The following is a 21914-nucleotide window of genomic DNA, read 5'->3' as shown; positions in this document are numbered from 1 at the left end:
TTTAAGGTGTAGTAATTGTTATGTCGGAAACACAGCAGCCAATCTATCCACAGCAAGTTGCCACAATAAGCAATAACATAATTACCAGATTATCTATTGGACATTCAAATGTGTAATGTGCACGTAAATGAATTAAGTAATTTAATATCAAATTTTAAAGATCACTCTAGATGTTTGATTTTTTTCTAACTGTAATTTAAATGACATAACAGCATATATGGACAAAGCAAAGATATGCAACTCCGATAACTTCGCTCATACTATTAATCAAATACCCCCTTGGTGCGTTTTAATAATTTTGGGCAAAACTATTGCTGTTATCATGTATTGCAGCACACTCATTTGTTAAACTTAATGGTTCCAATATCAATAAATGAATTGATGTAATCTTTTAAAACATCAAGAATAATTCCTTTGCTTTTGTTGGCATAATCTTGATTGATCTAATTCAAATGCAATGAAGTATAAATTCATTCTGTTGATTAATAACAAGACATTTGGCCACATACCACAACAAGTTACCAAAATATGTAGTGCAGTTCACCCCTTGCAGCTAAAATGAAATCTGCAACATAATGATTTTTTTTACTTTAGTCAAAGTGCTGGTAGATTAAAATAAAATATTTTGACTTGATCGCATCATTCAAGGTAGCATGTGTGTCAATATTTTAAATACTATACCTACCACAAGCCTTCTTCTCACAGGTGGTCTGAATTTGCTCATTCTGGTCCTGAAAGTAGATTTAATATTTCATATGGACAACTCCATCTCATGCCTCTGTTATTGACACCACATGGAAGTCAGGAAATTGGTTCTTTCTGGGAACAGTTTGCAGAAATATGCAGGCTGTTGGCTTCTTTCTCATGGGGTGCATTAACAGAGAGGCCTACGATTACTAGTAATGATCCTTCTCCAGATGTTTGCAGCCTTTTAACTCTATCTTCAGCTTCAGCCTGAAAAACAAATTAGACAGGATGGATTCTTAGCAGATACATTACCCTAACTTCCTGTATTTCAAGTAATTTTCAGTGATCTTCTCTTGAACATTCTTCTGAAAAGTGCCATCATCTAGCTATACTATATCTAAGCTAAAATGCCTTTATTGCAAAATAAACAAAAATGACATGTTTGCTTAGTCAGGCTGTTGTAAATAAACTGAAATGCATTTCTGATTTTGTATCTTCGGTGCAAATGGTTGAACCTTGTGGAGAGCTTTAATGAAAGAGGAGCATGTTAGTTTTGTTCACCTTGGTCTTGTAAGTAGCCCATTCCCATGTTGCTTATAATGATAAAAAAAAGATTTAATTTATAATTTTCATTGGGTGCATCATTAAGGAGATGAGGTGGACAGACTGATTGAAAACAGAATTGTTGAATTTGTGTAGCCGACATCAAAAAGGTTGTTTGAACTGCACAGGGAGCAACTCCTGCTGCCTGGAATGTGCCGCTGGCATAGAATTGACATTATGTTGTTTACTGAAACAGATAAGAGATTATTTTCTATTTATCTCAATGGATACTATGATTGCATTTATACAGCGCCCCTACTGAAACATCTTGAAGCACTTCGCACACAGTGAATTACAGTACTTTGATGTCCACCCATGAGTTAAAGAAAAACGAAGACACTTGTTTTGGGTTTGCCAAAGAAAGAAATTATGGAAGAGAAACTGTAGCTTACACAAATCAACTTTTTGGAAACTAGAACTACACATTTCCAGGTGGAGATTTTTCGGGATTTATGTGTTGATGTAATGGACTCTTTGGGTGCATTTGATACTGAGAAGTTGGGCAGTTCGGTGTTCCCATTTGTAAAGGAGCCAGCTTAATTTTCACTCCATTATATTAAGTGGAAGGAAAACAGAATGGGTTCCTTTACATGCATGCCCTCTGACATGTCTAATTTTCTAATATTCATTGGCCCCAAGTGATCTAAAGCACCTGGCATAAATCCAGGAAAATCTATCATTTTGTGCAAATCAAAATTACATCAGGATTATGACATCCTTCATTTCTTTCCATAAAACAAGAAATACTCTTTGCCATCTAAGAAGTAATGAAGACACTTCTGGTGTGTAAGAAAGCTGAACAGAAAAGATTTCATTTTGCCGTTTTCTTTTCATATGTTTGGCATTGAACTCCTCATTTGGCCACTGCTCCAGGAGCTCATAATCTATTGTGGTGTTAATATAGCAAACACACAGACAACATTTAATATTCCATCACTTGCATTGTAATATCTGGCCACTGTTCAATTCAGTACTCGCTGAAAAATGCAATCTCAGAATGACAGAGGTTCATTTAACCCAACAACATTGCTGCGTTAGTTCCTTGTGATAATGTCTTAGCCGAAAACATGTTCTGCTAGTTCATGTTTAATATAACTACATGACTTATCTTTTGTATCAATGATGGAAATTTGATGAGGATGTTTCATGATGTCTGAACAATGTATAATTCCATTTGGAACTATTCAATTAAATGGAACAGTTGATGTCTTTATGCAGGAAGACCTAAATGATATTCAGGCACTGAATTAAAAACAAGTCCAGGTAGCATTCATGTCACACAGGTCCAAAGCCATCTTTTACAAGGGAGAACTGAACTTCTTCCCATGATATGCAACAAATTGTACACTAAGTTCCCTATAATCTCTAGGCCTGGAATCAACTTTGAAAGCATAACTTCATAGAGGGTGGAGATTCTGTTCCTGGAATTGCCACAGATTTTCCATCGTTAAGAATGTAATGTCATCCTCTTCTCTTGCCTGGATGTGTTCAACTCCAAAAGCACTCAAGGTCTGTGGTGCACTGTTAGCCAGAATCAGACACACACAAGGTAAAGACTGTACAACAGGCTTTAATCCACAAAGACTTCCACAGAGCCAGGCTGGCTGTGGCTGCAGCAACTCTGAGTGAGGCCTCCGGAGGCCGGCGCTGGATTATATCCCGGAGGGTGATTGACACCCGACCGGGTGGGGCTTGATCCATTCAGGCCGACTGATTGACAGCCAGCCAGGTGTTGTCCTGTCCCCTTACACTCCTGCAGGTACAGAAGTTTCCCCCTGCAGTAGGCCGGTGGTGTACCACCACAAGGTCAAAGCAGCCTATGATACACTCTACCATCTGAATATCCTGGCTACTGTGTTCACTGCAAGGCAATCTCATAGTACCTTTCAAATCTCAGAATTCTACGACTAATAAAGACAAGGGCAGCAGGCTCACAGATTAAACACTATTACTTCCCCAACCATGTTGAAACATAAATACATTACCATTCTTTCATTATTGTTGAGCAAAATCATGGAACTCTTTGCTGATCAGCTTTGCAATATGAAACAGTTTCTATCATATATCCCAGTTCAAGAAGGTATTCAACCATCAAAATAGCAATTGCAGGTAGATGCTGAATGTTGGTTCCAGCAGCGATAGCCATATTCTATTAGAGAATTTAAAAAACTAACCTTACAAGGCATTAATAGAATTTCAATACTCAACTGCATGATCTATTTAATAAAGATAGAGTAACTAAAATAAAATAATCTTCAGGTTATGCATCGTGATGGAAAAAACAAACAAACAAGTGAGATGATAAAATTGCAGCTCCTCTGCTGGTTTCCACTAGGAAACATCAGGCTACTGTCTCCCAAACTGTAACAGACTTCATCGCTTCTAGTAATCCTCAGTTTCTAACCTCACTACTTCCCAAACCCGCACTATCCAGTTCTACCCTCTGCCCAAGATCCGCAAACGCAATGGCCCTGGTACACTCATCGTCTGTATGTTCCTGCCCCAACAAACTAGTATCATTGTACCTCAACTCCATTTTGTCCCCTTTGGTTTGGTCCCTTCCCACTTACATCCATGACACCTCACATGTTCTCCATCACTTTGACATCTTTCAGTTATCTTGGGTGGACTGTCTGATTTTCACCATAGACATCCAGTCCCTATACACTTCCATCCTCCAAAAAAAAGGTCTCAAGGCTCCCTACTTGTTCCTGGATAACAGACCTAATCCCTCCCCCATTCTTCACTGCAACCCACCTCCTCCTGGCAGAACTAGTACTCACCCTCAAGTTTTCTCTAAATCAAAGATGTAGTCATGGATACTCATATAGGTCCCAGCTATGCCTGTCTTTTCATTGGATATGTGGAGCAATCCATGCTGCAAGCTTCGTCAGGCAAGGCTCTGCAACTCTTTCTCCATTACATTGATGACTGCAATGTGTTGCCTCTTGCAACCAAGATGAACCTGTCAACTTCACAAAATTTACTTCCACTCTGACCTCAAATTCACTTGGTCCATCTCTGGTAACTCTCTTTTCTTTCTCGTTCTATCTTCATTTTTGGAGACAAACTATCTTCAGACACCTTTTATAAGCCCACTGAGTCCCACAGTTACCTTAACCACACCTCTCTCCACTCTGCCTCTTGTAAGGATTCTATTCATTTCTCTCAATTTTTCCATCTCCATCACATCTGCTCCCATGATGAGGCTTTTTATTCCTCATCTGAGATGTCCTCCTTCTTCACAAAACATGGCTTCCCTTCTACTGCAATTAACTAGGCCCTTACCTGAATCTCCTCTACTTCCTGCACATCTGTCTTGGACCTTCCCTCCCATAGATGTAACAAGGACAGAGTTCCCATGTCCTTACCTACCACACTACCAAATTCTGCATCCAATTATCATTCTCTGCAATTTCCTCCACCTCCAATATGATCCCATCACTAGACACATCTTCCTCTCCCCTCCTCTCTCTGCTCTTTGAAGGGATCCTTTCCCACCAAACGCCCCCACCCCAGTACTTACCCCTGTGAAGCAAAAGTCCTACACTTGCACCTATACCACCTCCTTCATCATCATTTAGGACCCCAAATAGTCCTTCCAAATGAAGCAACACTTCACCTCTGAATCTGTAAGGGTCATTTACTGAATCTGATGTTCTTGATGCGGCTTCCTCTGCATTGGGGAGACCATTTCATTGAGCACTGTCCATTTCAACAGCAAGGACCTCCCAGTGGTCAATCACTTCAATTCCACACCCCATTACCACACTTACATGTCTGTCCATGGCCTCATGTTGAGCCAACTCATAAATTGGAGGAACAATATCTGATATTCTTTCTCAGCAGTCTTCAACTAGATGGCAACAAAATTGACTTCTCTGATTTCCTTTTTTTCCTTTTCCCTCACGTCTCTGTCACTCTTCCTCCATCTCCCAACTCCTTCCCTTCCTTATCAGAGCCATCTTTCTCATCCCTCTGACCCCTCCCTATCACTTCACAGCTCCTTTTTCTTCTTCTACCTCCCACCTGCATCCACCTATCATCTCCCACTTCCCCAGCTACTCCCTCCTCCTTCGTGCATTGGCCTGATTTTCTGTATTCCCGAATAGGGCCTCAGACCCAAATTGTCGACTGCCTTTTGTTTTCCATGGATGCTGCATGACTTGTTGAGTTTCTTCAGCTCTTGTGTACTTTACTTTACCCCAGCACCTGTAGATTTTTTTGTCCACTTGCTTTGCTTTGCTGCTCTGGCCTGGTGTGACGGTTTTCAGCATCAATCAGTCAATCGCATCAATCAGTCAATCACCTCTTTCATGTGAGGGAGTTCTGTGAGATAAGTACATTTCATTCTCTCGTTCCAGGATTGCAGGCTTCCCCATAATGCTCACTGCTATTGATAGGGAATACGTTGCTCTATGGGCAATGCCTGTCAATTGTTTGTGTACTGGAAATGAAAGGGATTCTGTTCCCTAAATGGCCAACTGAAGTAAATAGAGCAATTCAATGGTCTGGCTGTAGTCTTGTTGCCTTTCTTTGTAGCAGTCTCAAGTGTGCCATTTCATCCTACATGGCAAGCCAAAGGTATTAATACTAAGTAGGGCTAACTGTTGGTAATATGATGGATGACTCCACAGTATCGCATGCATACAATTAAAGCCATGCTGCCACAAGCAATTGAATAAAGCAGACTGAATATAGGCTGAAACCACATTTTAATCCCTCAACCGTCAGAAAGGAATGGGTAGTATGAAGCACATTGGGTATCAAGCTTACCGGTGGCCAATTGCATGCTGCAGAAACTTGGGTGACACCAAGCACCAGTTATGCAGCGGGCAACTGATGTAGGAACATGAGGAGGTGGAGCAGGCAGGTTAAAGTGAAGAGGAGGAGGAGGAAAAGAAGATTGGGAAGGACTAACCTAGCGAGTCGCTTTCACCCAGAGTTGAATGTGATGAATTAGTTTGAATGTAAAAACAGGATTGCAACCCATGGTTCCCATTCATCAACAGCCATGCACTTGTCCTGCTTGTCATTAACTACCAAAGAATCCTTTTGGCTAAAATGCAAAAATAAAATACACTGCAAAAATAATTTTAAAATAAAACTCATCATACTGCCAGGTAAATTCCCTTGATGTTGGTTTTTCATTTATATTTTCATTGGGACTTATCTATGACTCAGTTAATAGGACCTCGACACAGAATGAGAATTCACTCAAATTTTGTGAAGAAATTTCAGAACAAAAATCTGGACTGGTATCCAGTCAAGTACTGAGGATGAGCTGCTCTGTCAGATATCCTGCTTTAACAGATGTTCAATCAAGATCTCATCAGTTATTTCAGGTGGATCAAGAGATACCAGGGCACCATTTTGAAGCAGATTTTTGTGTGTTGCTTCATATCTATTCATCAAACAAAAATAAACAGATATTTTGGTTATAATTGTTATTTGTAGGAGCTTGTTGTTTGCACTTTGATTTCCAGTAATAAGGGAGCAATTATACATAAAGAAAAACCTTTGTGGGGGTGTGGTCATGCAGCAAGTCTGACCAGATGTGCCTTGGGTGAGCCCTCCATGAAGAGTTTTTAAAAGATGACTCAGAAGTCGTTTTTTCACTTTTTTTTTTTAAAAACAGTTTATTTATATTGATAACTAACAAAGATGACTGCAAAAAAAATTCAAAAAAAAAGTTCCGTGTTTGCCTGCGACATCGACTGATAACCTGAAGGGAGCTGTCTCAACTTCTTCATTTTCAGGAACTTCTGCTCGAGAATTGCACATAATCTTATCAGGGATGGAAGCCTTCGGAATGTGGTTTTCAAAAGTTGAAGGAATGATGAAAGATTTAATGAACTCGATCAAAAACATGGGTGAGTCAATCAATGATTTATTGGAATGAATGAACAGTGCAGAAAGAGATTTAGGAAAGCACAATAAGGAATTGGAGGAATTGCATGACCAAGCAAAACAATGGGTGATTGATAAACAAATGCTCTGTGATAATATTAATTACATGGAGATTAAGCAGATGAAATAATGCATGAATGAATAATTGGTTTGAAAGAAGGTGCGGAAGGAAGAGATATGGTTAAATTCTTTGAATCCTGGATTCCTGATGTACTTTGTGCTGAGTCGCTTGCCAGCAAAGTACAGATTGAGAGAACCCATCGAATCTTTGGACCTAGAAGAAATGAGAATGAGCATCCTCAACCCGTGCTCAGGGATCAAGAAGCGATCTTAAGAGTAGCATTTGAGTACTTTAAAACAAATAATGCCCCGCTGAAATGGGATGGACAAGAGATCATTATTTTCCAAGCGCAGCAGTTGTACAGAAAAGAATTCAACAGGTCAAGCAGCAACTCTGAGTGATGAATATCAGGTACTCCATGGTCTACCCTCGGGTGGAGGTGTCAGAAGGCAACCGGCAGTTTTTCAAATCAAACTAAGAGGCAGAAGAGTTTGTTCATGGACTTTAAGAAGAAAAATGACTTTGGAAGAGAACTTTATGAAGATTCTATTTTTGTGGACTAAGTAAAGATATATTTTTCTTGAATAGTCTAATATTTATGAGGTAATGTTAACCTTTCTTATTGATACTTCACAGAGAGCTTGGGGAAATGTTGAATGTTGAAAAAAGTAACAGCAGTGTGTAGACGCCAGTCTAAGGGGGCTAATGACATCAGGAGGGAAGTTTGTTTTAAAGATGGTGCTTCAGGGTGGGGTTCTTCTTTTTCATCCCTGGAGGATTCTGCAGGCTTCTGGGTTTCTTGTTTACATCACGGTCAGAGCAGAGGCTTTGCACTTTTTTTCAAAAAGGAAGAGATCACAAGATTGTTTAACTATTTACTGGGGCAGAATTATTATGCAATATTTATTTGCAAATCAATATGCATAAGTCATTAAAGTTTACATGTTTTAATGTTTACGTTTAAACGGGAAATCAAGAGAAAAGGTTTCAGCTCACTTGAAAAAGTTAAAAGCTTACGTGGTCTTTTTACAGGAAACACATCTTACTAAGGTGGAACATGACAAGTTAAAAAGAGGATGGGTGGGGCAGGTCTCTTTGTCAGTCAATTCTAAGGCAAGAGGGATTGGGATTTTAATAAATAAAAATGTTTTGGTTAGCGTAGAGTATATATCAAAAGATCAAGTGGGTAGATATTTAATTGCAAGATTTATTCAGAATCAAGGACACTTCTGAATATTAATGTGCCAAACTACGATGACGAAGCCTTGATGAAGGATATATTTTTGAAAACTGCTGAGGGGAGACAAAATATTTTGATAGGAGGAGATTTTAATTTCTGTCTGGATCCGATATTGGATAAATCTGCAAGAACAGTAACTATGGCTAAGGCTGCTAAAATGACATTATCTTACATGAAGGATAAAATCTGATTAATATTTGGAGGCAGCCTAATCTTTCTACTCAAGAGTACATGATTCACATACAAGAATTGATTTATTTTTACTGTCGGCTAGACTAAAAGATAGGGTGATGAAAACAGAATATTTATTGAGGTTACTTTCTGATCACTCACCACTTACCATTTCAATAGTGGAGAAACAGGAAGGAGTCTACATATGGCGCTTGAACCCCATAATGTTAAACAATTTATTAGGCAACAAATAGAATTTTTTTGTGAAACAAATTGGGATCAATGGATAACAACTTTTTAATATGGGATACAATGAAGGCCTTTTTGAGAGGTCAGATTATTTCATTAATGAAAAATCTGAAGAGGGAATATAATGCAGAATTAAATAATTTGGAAAGAGAGATATTGGAACTCGAACAAGAATATCAAAGAAGAGGTGTACAGAATAAATATAGAATAATGGAAAACAAAAAAAAAGATTATAATAACTTACAAATGTACAGAGTGGAAAAAACAATACTTAAGACTAGACAGAAACATTATGAATTAGGGGAACAGGCTCACAAGGTGGAATTAAAGGCAGAAGAGTCAACAAAGGTGATAAATGAAATACAAAAGGATGCCAATATAGTTACATATCATCAAAAATAAATAAATGATGCCTTCTGGCAATACTATACTGAACTTTATAAATCAGATATACCGGGAGATGAGAACTAAATACATGAGTTCTTAGAAGGGGTTTAACTTCCCAGATTGGATGAAAATTATAATGACCTGGATGCTGCTTTTACAGAGGAAGGGATTGAGAAAGCATTAATTACTTTGTAGGCTAACGAGTCTCTGGGAAAGGATGGGTTTCCACCTGAGTTCTATAAAGAATTCAAATATATATTAATGCCATAACTGATGGATGCATCGGATCGAGCAGTGGAGATACAGACACTTCTGGAATCTTTTTCAATGGCGATAATTGTGGTATTGCCCAAAAAGAATAGGGACTCATTAGAGACCCATTAAAAACCTCATCATATAGGCCGTTTCTCTTCTTAATGCTGGTGATAAACTTGTAGCACAGGTGTTAGCCAACAGGCTGAGGCAATATCTACCAATATTATCTACCAGACCAGGTGGGAATTGTAAAAGGTAGACATTCAGCAAATAATCTAGCTAGATTGTTTAATATAATGCATAATGCAAAATCAGCACGTAATCTAAGTATAACAGTTTCTCCGGATGCCAAAAAGGCATTCGACCGATCAGAATGGCTGTTTTTGTTTAAAATATTGGAGAAATTTGGTATAGGAAGGGGATTCATTAATTGGATTAAGGCGTTATATCACATTCCACAGGCAAAGATAATTATGAATAGTCAAATATCGACAGTATTCCCTTTGAGTAGATCGAGTAGGCAAGGATGTCCTCTGTCTCTAGCATTGTTTATAATGGCAATTGAGCCTCTGTCTGAAATTATTAGAAGAGATCCTAAGATTAAGGGCTTTGTGGTCGGGCAAGATGAGCATAAAATAAGTTTATTTGCAGATGATGTACTATTATATGTCAGATACCGACAGGTCCTTGAAAAAGTTACAGGAGACTCTCAGAAAATATGGTAGACTGTCTGGTTAATATGAACAAAAGTGAAATAATGCTCTTAACAAACCATGATTATGAAAGATATAAAAGAGGCTGTAAGTTTAAATGGAAATCAAATGGGATTAAATATTTGGGAGTAGTAACAGACAACAATTTATGAAATCTGTATAAGCTTAATTATGTTCCTTTGTTTAAAAAATAGAGTGGGATTTATGAAAATGGAAGGATTTGCTGATAACATTGAAGAGTGAGTGGTGTAAAAATTAAAGTGATGCCGAGACTTCAATACTTGTTCCAATCACTTCCTATAGCTTCACCTAAGAATTTTTTTCCAATTATTAAACAATCAAGTAGGGTAATTCCTATGGAATAACAAAGTGCCCAGAATTCCATTGAAAAACTAACTTGGAATTATAAATTAGGAGGGCTGAGACTTCCAGATTATAAAAAAATATTATCTGTCTGCACAAGCAAGATTTTTAGCATCTTTGAAGGGAATTCACCAAACTGGGTTCATTTGGGGCTACATTCTATGAAAGAAACAGCTAAAGACTTTATTTATAAATAAAGCACTAAATAAAAAGGAAGACAAGTAACCCTATCTTGGTACATATGGTGAAAATATGGCAGGAAATTAATGAATGTATCAGAAAAAAATGGGTATTTCACTAAGAGTTCTGTTATGTAACAATTTATTGTTAACTATGAATATGGGTAACAGAATTCTAAACATATGGTGACAAAAAGGTATATGCTATAAAGATGGTGTTTTGATGTCATTTGAACAAATGAGACAGACTTATGGTGTACCTAATGGAATGCTTCTGTTTTGTTCAACTGAGAGCTTTCTTGAGGGAACGATGGGGACAGGCATCGACTCCTCCAGGAAATAGTGAAATGGAGCAAATGCTTTGGATGGGTAATATGCCCAAATTTATTACCAGAATGTATTTTACTTTTCAGTTAGAAAGTGCTAAACCTGGTCTGCAGAGATCAAGGGAAAAGTAGGAGTCCAACTCAGGAGTTGCAAGACCAGAAAAATCCTTGTCTGAATGGTGTGTGGATAGTGTAACTTCAACTATTAATGCGACATATGGGTCGGTTCAATATAATTTTTTTTTACATCAGCTGTATCTCATTCCACAGAAGTTGCACAAATCTAAACCAGACCTTTTTGGCAAGAAATTTCTGAAGTATTAACAAGAATTACAAGGGTGACCTTCCCAGGTGATCCAGAACTTTATTTGTTAGGCAATTTTATAGACATAAGTAATGATCTTAAAGAGTTTCAAATTTCGTTTGTTAAAATTGCACTAGCAGTGGCCAAAAAGTGTATTGCAATCAGGTGGAATTCCAGTTACCTTGGCGAGATGGATAGTTATATGCCAATGGAAAAAATAACATAATTTTCGGAACAAGTATGATACATTTCTTAAAATATGGCAACCATATTTGAACTATGTTGGTGCCCAACTTTGCATACTGTCCCAACCAATCTACAGATGACATAATTGCCACCATGCTCCACCTAGCCCTCACCCACCTGTAACTGTAATTGGTACCTTGACTTCCTGACTGGAGACCTCAGTCAGTCTGGATCAGAAACAGCATATCCAACACCATCACACTGAGCACAGGGCCCCCCCCAGGGCTGCATGGTCAGCCCACCGCTGTTCACCCTGCTGACCCATGACTGAGAAGCGAGATACAGTTCTAATCACATCTTTGTTTGTTGATGGCACGACCGTGGTGGGGCTCATCAGCAAGAACGATGAGTCAGCTTACAGAAAGGAGGTGCAATCATTAACGGTCTGGTGCAGAGACAACAACCTACACCTAAATGTGAACAAAACAAAGGAGATGGAGGCCGACTTCAGGAGAGCCTGTGGGGACCACTCTCCACTGACCATCAATGGCTCCTCTGTCGAAGTAGTCAAGAGCACCAAATTCCTTGGCGTGCACCTGGCAGAGGATCTATCCTGGTCCCCCAACACCAGATCCATTGCCAAGAAGGCCCCACAAAGCCTTTACTTCCTGCAGAGGTTGGGGAAAGTTCAGCTTCCATTCTCTACCCTCACTACATTCTACAGGGATGCATTGAGAGCATCCTATGTAACTGCATCACCATCTGGTTTGGGAACTGTACCATCTCTGAACGGAAGTCCCTGCAGCGGATAGTAAAGACTGCTGAGGGGATTATTGGGGCCTCTCTCCCTGCCATGATGGACATTTATAATTGCTGTTGTTTGAGGAAAGCCATAAACATTGTGAAGGACTTCACATACCCTTTCCACAATCGGTTTGCCTTCCTGCCATCTGGGAAGAGGTACTGAAACGTTCGGGCCCGCGCAACCAGATTACGAGACAGTTTCTTTCCCCAAGCCCTGAGGCTTCTGAACTCCGAAGACACAAGGGTAGAATATGTAACATGATATTTACAAATGATATGTTATTTATGATATGTTATTTATAGAAAGTTTCTGAGGTAATTTATCCATGTAAATAACTAGCTCCATGGTCCAGAGAAACACTATCTTGTTTTCACTGTACACTGCAAGGTTTGAACGACAAATAAACGCGACTTGACTTAACTTAAATGCTAATAATGTTGCTAAATTCAAAAGTGATCTCTCCCTGAATCTTGAGGTTAATCTAAACTGTGAGCTCTGATGGTGTACGAAAAGGATTTAATAAATGTGGGGGGGGGGGGGGGGAAGAAACAAAAGGGCATAGAGTTAGGGTTTTTATATGTGTGTTTTTCTTTTGCTTCATGCAAAATTCATTATCTATACATGTATATTTTTATTGAAATGTTATAATTGTTAATTTTCTTAGGAAAAATTAAAAAAAAAAGTATTAAAAAAGAAAAAAACTTTATTGGTCCCAAAATCTTTTTAGAACCATAGAACACAACAGGTTAGAAAATGGACCATTCAGCCCTTCTAGTCTGTGCCGAAATATGAGTCTGCAAGACCCATTGATCTGCACCCAGCCCATAACCCTCCAGATCTCTCCTATCCATGTATCCATCCAATTTATTCTGAAGAGTGAGCCAACTTTTACCACGTCAGATGGCAGCTCGTTCCACACTCCCAATCTGTGAGAGTGAAAATGTTCCCCCTAAACCTTTCCCTTTCATCCTAAAGCCATATCCTCTCGTATTTATCTCTCCTAATCTAAGTAGAAAGAGCCTACTTGCAATTACTCTGTCTATACCCCTCATAATTTTGTAAACCTCTATCAAATCTCCCTTCATTCTTCTATGCTACAAGGAATAAAGTCCAAACCTGTTTAATCTTTCCCTGTAACTCAACTTTAAATGCACTTGAACAATTGTGAATGGTGCTATATGTCTTAGTTTACCTAGTTTGTTGACTGTTCCTAGACTGGGCTGGTTGACTGAATGGACTATATACCCCTCATGGTGTGTGTGTGTGTGTGTGTGTGTGTGTGTGTGTGTGTGTGTGTGTGTGTGTATGTGTGTGTGTGTGTGTGTGTGTGTGTGTGTGTGTGTGTGTGTGTGTGTGTGTGTGTGTGTGTGTGTGTGTGTGTGTGTATAGAGGCATAATTCCTGTTGATCCAGATTGACTGTAGGTGAGCATTTGGAGTGTTGTGCTCTTCAATATGAAATTTTTGACAAAAACCACTTGAGGTCACTGAACTTTCAGCACTGCATCATAACATCGAAGGAAAGACATGGCATTGAACTCCTTTGAAGTGCCTCCTTGAAGAAGAAGGACATTTCTCCTGTTTTCTATCTCTTCTTCTAAAGCTCCCGTGCAGAATACAAAGGCAATGGAACTCGCACACTGCCATATTGTGTCTTTGTTCTGTTTCCTGAGTCAGATTCACCTTCTGCACAACTGCACCTGTCCCTGTCAACATGCACATCTCCTTTGGGAAATGTATCGTCACACATTAACTTTAACTCACATGAGTATTTTATGATTTCAGGTCAACAGCTGGAGCATGAAAACAACCAACACCATGATGAGAACTGGCTGTATGCAGAAATCATTTAAAGGAGATACAGAATGAAGTTGGCATGTTGGTTGCATTATAATCAGAGAAAAATGGTTAAGTTCAAACATGAATCCATTGCAGTTTTTAAGAGAATTCTTCTTTGTCATGTACTGAATAAGTTATGGTGCAATATGCTGGCTGGAAACAGCGCATCACAAACATAGAATGGAATTAAGCAAAATCTGACAGCAGATAAGGTGAAAAATGTGTTCCCACATCACTTTAAGTCAAATAGACAACACATGTTATTGAATACAATCTAAGCCTGTTTTGTTTCTTCCAATTCTTTCACATACTTAATTCACACTTGCCTAGTTGCAATTCCGGCATCTGCAGACACCAGGGATTGTACTAGGGGAGGAGGCCGGCAATCCTCGGCGTGAGATTACGTCATCTGATGCCGGCGTTGAGCTGATATTGCTTTCACACTAGGCACTTTAAAAGCTGATTGGCAGTTCACTTGCAAGTGTGAAAGGGGCTACTGAGTTTAACAGGTTGTAGAACTGCAGGTGGTCATACATCCATTATCAGCTCCTTCACTCTTTCTGGAGTTACTCAATAAGTTCAGCATAGGAAATTTGGATGAGGTGCTGGAGCCAGTTGTATTGCTTCCATTACCATCCTCTTAATTATGATTAACTAACTAAACACAGACTGGGAACAAATCTTGATTTGTCTTTGTTTCTTTGCTTGACACTGAGCCACCAAAATAAAAATGGACTGAGACTTATATAAGTTTCTGTTGGAGGGTTCATTTTGGCCTGATTGGATTTGATCATTCTGTGCTATTGAATGCATTATGTGTTCTGTGGTCTATCGGTTGCCTGCAACAACTGCTGGAAATAAACCCTGGGGTTTGGCATGCTTACAGCAATCATTTGCTTCATGGTTTACATTTCTGTTGTAAATGATTGTCAGTAACAGGGCCAACATTCATAAACAGAACATCTCTTGCAATGCCATGAAATGTGTAATGTTTTTCAATTTATTAAAAGCATTGATTCTTACCAACTTACATGCAGTGAACTACACAAAGTAGCATGTTTGAAAGTAACAAATTGTATTGGGGTTCATGAATTAAATTAAACTCTTTCTTTCATATGCCAAAGAGAACCCTGTACTGTCTTCTTTCATTCTAGATTTTGTGGTTTAATGTTTAGGACTAGAATTATTTTTTAACATTTCAGTAATGACTGGAATTACAAAATTGTAATCAATATGAAAGGATGCAATCTGTTTAGACTGAAGAAAATAAATGTGGTGGCCACATGTACCCTCATCTTCCTAATCTAAGATTATGGTGAAAGATGCCGTGCTAAGAAGTTATTGCGATACAGAAACAACATACTAGTTGTAAATCAGCAAATGTTTTCCCACATTCAATAAGTGCAATGCCCTTCATATTTAGAAGAAATCAAATACTGGACCAATTCCATATGCTTCACTTCTCGGTTATGCTTACATCTGTGTTAGCTAGTTCAATATATATCAAAATTGTCTTTGATATAGATTTGCAGCAAGTGGAAAAAATAGGATCGATGGGCTATTAAAGAAATAAATATTGATAGTTTAGACCAGTGGTTCTCAACCTTCCCTTCCCACTCACATCCCACCTCAAGCAATCCCTTACTAATCACAGAGCACCAATGGCATAGGGATTACTTACAGTGAGTGGATGTGAGTGGAAAGAAAAAGGTTGAGAACCACTGCTTTAGATTCAGTCCAAATTTTAACTCTGATTCAGTTTTAAGCAAGTGAGCATCGGCTTGAATTTAAATTGAAGAACTCAAGTGGGTCACGCAGAGTCAGTAGGAGGAAAAGAATTGCAGGTTGGAATCCTTTATCAAAGGTCAACAATTCTTCTCCCATTGATACTGTTCGACCCACTGAGTTTCTATAGCAGATTGTTTTTTTGCTGCAGATTTCAATACTTGCAGTCTCTTGTGTGCCTTTGTTTGAATTAATTAATTAACATTTTTAGAAATGAGGCATGAGGCCAGAAACGCTGAAGCTTGGCACAGTTTTTTCCTATAAAAACCAACTGCTAAATAGAATCATAAACCCCATTTGTGAAATTGCTTGGTAATCCAAAATCTGTGGGATATGTGAGAATAGTGTGGGTTTTGAACATTGGGTCAGGCCTTTGCTAAAGTTGGAGAAAACATTCCCATTCAGGGTGCTGAGGAGTCCAGCAACGAAGTGAAATGGATAATCCAGAAATAACAATGAAGATCCCACCTCTGATTGTATCACATTGCATTGGGAGTTAGTGATGGGTTTTGCCTGTACCCATAAAACATTTGCCACTTTTGCATGGCAAGGACCCTGCCAGTTCACATTTCCATCCTGCTTATGAGAACTGAGTGATGACATTACTATCTTTCATCATGGTACAGAAAGGCATTCAGCCCATTGAGTCCCTGCCATTCTCCTATTTATTTATCTGCAACACATTCTCCCCTATGTGCCCATTTACACCCCTTGATTCACCTTCTAGCCGCCAACAGCTTGGACAATTTAAGAGTCATTTAGATTAGCAAGTGGCACTTCAGGATGTGAAAGGAAACCAGAGAATCTAGGGGACATCCACATGATCATAGGGAGTAAGTGCACACATGACAGACCTTTAGTCAGGATTGAACTCTTGTTCTCCAGAGCTGTGGAACCGCAATACTATCTACAGTGTCACTGTGTGCTGCTACTCATCCCAACTGAAAATTTATCTGGCCCTTCACTGTTGTCATTACCTGAACCTACAGATTTCACCAGGCATGAACCCCTCAAATCTGCTCTCTCTTCCTGTCAATGTCAGCCTCTTACCTAATGTTTTAAATCTCCTCTTCTCTGTTGATTTCATGAGGAGTTATGACTGGTGAGAATGATCAAGAAAAAGAGTTGACTATGCAAGATTCAACAGTTGTAGATGAAAAGACCAATCATATTAACTATGATTTTGAACGGCTGAAAGTTTCTCCTGGATAAAAGTATAAAATTGCTAAGCTGAAAGAATGCAGATGGAAGGGTCCAGACTCACCATTTCATCTTGGCTCTGAATTTCCAGTATCTTTTCCTCCATCTGTTTGAGGGCCACAAAGATTTATTTCCACCATCGTATTTCTTGCCTTGTTCTGTGTGCTGTCATTTTCTGCAAAAGGAGAAAGATTAAGCAATGAGTAGTCATTAAGGTGTTTTGAAAGGTCAAATTTCTGTACGTGATGTGCAAGCTGAAAGGGAGAAGCAGTGAGATACTTAATGAATAGATGTGAGTTTGGAAGTCAGGCTCTGCAATAAACCAGCATACAGCAGGTGAGTTTATGTGATTGTGATGGTGATGGTGCAGTGTATCTTGTATTAAAAGGCAGCCAGAACTTGGACTGCTTCAGAAAAGACTTTTTGTCTCACAACTCATGTCTGACCTTTAGAAGGAACTCTCCAAAAAAGGGACCCAACCGGCAACGCTGACTACGCATTTCTCTCCGTGGACGCTGCCTGACCCACTGAGTCCCTCCAGCTCCTTTTCATTTGTGCAGGTTTCCAGCAGCTCTAGTTCTTTTGTTTCTCTTGGCTGTGCTTTATCTGGGTGGTTTCCTATATATCAGTGAGTGTAATCTGACTCTCAGAGCCCCAAATATGGAGGCAGGGGTCTCTCATTCTCTCATATTAGTAGGAATTATGGTCAAGCTTTCTTCCAATATGGGATATGTAGCAAAAATTGAGTCAAGAGCAGTTCCAAGTGTCCTGTTTCTTCTCTAGGGATTAGAAGAAAGGTTCTCTGTTGTCTGTAGGCATTAGGGAGTACAACAAGTTAAAAGGTCTGTGAAAGGAGGAAGTAAAAACACAGGATGCTGCAAGGAGACAGTGGGTTGTCTGTGATAAGAGATAAAGTAAAGTGGTCTATTCTCACTGGAGTCCAGAAGAATAAGCGATCATATGGAGAGATGCAAGGATCTGAAAGGGATTGAGAGAACAAATGCTATTTTCTCAGGCTAGCTAAACTAGAACTGGGGGCGCAGTTACAGGATAATGGACCACTGTTTAAGACAAAGGAGAAATTTCATACTCAGAGGGCTACAGAGAATATTCCAGTCACTGTGAGTGTTCAACAGAGATCTGTAGATTTTTTTGGACAGCAAGAGAACCTGAGAATCTGGGATTGGGAAAAAAGGTGGGTGAGGTACAGGTTCAGTCAAGATCTCATTGAATGGCAGAACTGGACAGAGAATTTTATCAGAATCAGCTTTATTGTCATGAACATGTGTCATGAAATAATGTTTTGTGGTAGCAATATTGTGCATAACAAGGTGCAAAATTGCGATAAATTACAATTCTGTAAATGCAAGATTTAAAAAAGTAAATAACTAGTGCAAAAAAAGATAAAAAGTGAAGTGGTATCCATTCGGGAATCTGATAGCAGAGGGGAAGCAGCTGTTTTTGTACTGTTGAGTGTGCGTCTTCAGGCTCGTGTACCTTCTCCCTGATGGTAGCAGTGAGAAAAGTGCTGGGGTGGTGAGGGTCCTTGATGATAGAAGCTGCTTTATTGAGGCACCGTCTCTTAAAGCTGTCCTTAATGGAGTGAAGACTAATGCTCATGATGGCACTGGCTGAGTTTACACCCCTCTGTAGCCTGTTCTTGTCCTGTGCATTGGCTCCTCCATACTAGACAGCATTGAAACTAGTCAGAATGCTCTTCACGGTTCATCTGTAGAAATTTGTAGAAGTCACCACTTCTTCTAAAAATGGGTGATTGGAAGTTGAGATTTGAAGGTGAAGATGGAGAAAAAATAGAATTTGGAGGTAAGGTGGGAGAAGGGAGTGGGAGAATAAGAAGATAAAGGGAAGGGTTAGTGGCACATATTAGTGAGGGTAAGAAAAGAAGAATGGTACAGACGAATGCATGGCAAAGGAGCTAATGCAGGAGGGACAAATTCATGTTCTTGGAACATTGAGATCTTTACTTGTCAGAGGTGACCTGTAAAATAGGGATGGAATGAACCTGAACCAGAGAGGGCCCAATATCCTGGTAGAAATGCTCGGGAGTTTTTAAACTCATTAGGCAATTGTTGGGACCCAAACTGGTCATATAGTAGGTGAGAACACTGATGCAAATATAGGTTAAAGCAAGCAATTTCACCCACCAGACAGGCAAGAGCAAGACAGAGAGTGAGGAAGACTTGACATTCATTTTAATGAAAGAATTACAGGAAAAATCGGCCATTCTCAACCTTTTTTTGGTTATGGCCCCTTATGACCCTACTCAAAGTGAATGGGCCCTTTCCCTATGAAACAGTCATTTAATTGGCTTCTTCCATACTTCTCTCCTACCGACTACATAAAAAAACCAGAAGAAATATTTTATTATTTCAGTTTGTGGCCCCACTTCAACGTGCAGTGTTACCCAGGGAAGTCATACGGCCCCCTTTAAGAATGGCTGGGTTAGACAGATGAGCTCAAGGTATGGATAGTCTCATGGGATTGTGATATAAAGCAAAAAACAATCTGCTGGAGAATCTCTGTGGGTTGAGCAGTAATCAGTAGGATAAAAAGAATTGCTGATGTTATGGGTTGAAAGACTTTTAGTTATTAAAACTATTACAGAAATGTGGTTGAGGAATAGGCTTGACTGACAGATGAACATTCTGGGTTATAGATGCTACAGGTATCTTGCAGTAAGAGAGGAAATGGAATTGCATTTTTGTTGAGGGAGTACATCCCAGCAGTATTGAGGAAAACACCCAATGGGGCTGTATGGGTAGAAACTTGGTCACATTTTCAAAAATCTCAAATTTGTGACACACGATTTCTCATGCACAAAGCCATGCTGACTGCCCCAAACCAGTCCTTGACTTTGCAAATGCAGCTGGATTCCATCTCACCAAATCCTCTCTAATTCCTGCTGACTGTTGGGGAGCCTGTAGTCTAATCCCATCTAAGTGATCATCCCATTAGTTCTGGTACTAAAAGTTATTGAGAGATATAGCACAGAAATGGGCTCTTCAATCCAGAGAATCCTCATAAACTATTAGTCACCCATTTACACAAATCCTACATTAATCTTATTTTTAAAATTCTCCTATAGTCTCCTCAATTTGGCCCAGATTCTACCATTCAATTTTACATTACAGTGGCCATTTAATCCAAAATTCCTATGTTTTGCAATATGGGAGGACACCCATGTGATCACAGGGAAAATTTGTAAACACCACACAGACAACATAAAAGGTCAGCATTCAATCTAGGTCTTTGGTGTGGTGATGCAGCAGCTCCAGAAGTTGCTCCATTGTGCCATTCATGAAAAATAGTGAGACCTTTCACCAAAGCAAAGAGGTCAACAATTTAGTTGGAAGCCACTTTTTAAAAAAAAATGGTGAGACTATTTCTTTATTTTTGTATTATTTGAATGGTATATGGTCAATATTTTCCATGCTTAATGTTTCTCAAATGGGAAGAATAAAGCAGTGCATATGTACCTGGGCCAGGTCATAAGAGGATATTACTATTACATGGCTGGCTTATCCCATTATAGATTTAGAACACAATGCATCAATATCCATAAAAAGGAAAATCCCTGTACCTTTTCCAGAAGTGACTGTTCCAAATGAGCCCAAAGTATTGATTCCAATCCAAATCTGGAACAAGAACCTTTCCCATATAAGCCTTCATGGAGACTTGATATGAACTTAAGGCCATAATTTAAATTTCTTTTCAATTTCATAAATTGCAGTTTACGATGCAGCACAGCTGTTCAAACTAAATTCTGATGGTGGAATGCGCTACAAGCTACCTCTGATATGTTCATTTCAAAACAAAAACACCATTCATAAGTTAGTAAGTATCCTTAGTGCTAATAATTCACATAACTTCAGACAGGGTCCATAAGAGTAATGCTGCAGAATTCAAATTACAGTCTTTTGTTTTGGATCTACAAAGAAACATTTATTCTTTCTACAATGCATTAAATGTGAATAGGATCCATAATATTTTAGATGTATGATCATTATAATGAGATCCAGATCCATTATTCTGCTTCTTAACTCTTCTCCAAATGAATGTTCCTCCTTTTTTCCCTTTGAAAGTCCTGACTCATGGTCTCTATATATGGGTACCAGTAAAATGCCTTATAGAAAAGTGCCTCATTAGTAATGTTCACAAGCTTTAGCTCTACTTCAACATTTCTAGATAAACTTGGCCACATTCATACTAGCATCAGAAACTGGTCTAGGGCTGCGTAGTATGCATTATAATAAATGAAGAAAAAATCTGCACCAAGTGCCAAAAGCAATCAAGGATTTGTTGCTTTGATTTTCCAAAATCTTTGGCATCTTTCGCTGTAGTCTTTTGCAATTGTTGTGTGTTGACGCAAGGTCAATAGTCACCACGGTAGCAATTTCTCTAACAATGATGGTCTCTTTTTACCGTAAGCACATGGTGCTGTACCATGTTGCACCTTCAATTGAAGCCTGACTTGCCATAATAAAAAGATTGTGTTTATTTGATGTTCTGTGTATAAATGAATGAATGAAAAAGATTGATAATCAGCTCTAGACCAGTTCAGGAGAGACCACAAAATACTGCATTTATAATAACACGGGTACCTGTTCACAATTGATTCCAAAGATAAATGTG

The sequence above is a fragment of the Narcine bancroftii genome, chromosome 2 (genome assembly GCF_036971445.1).
Source record: "Narcine bancroftii isolate sNarBan1 chromosome 2, sNarBan1.hap1, whole genome shotgun sequence".
Taxonomy (NCBI): domain Eukaryota; kingdom Metazoa; phylum Chordata; class Chondrichthyes; order Torpediniformes; family Narcinidae; genus Narcine; species Narcine bancroftii.
The sequence above is the reverse complement of the archived record's forward strand: the minus strand, read 5'-3'. Positions refer to the sequence as shown.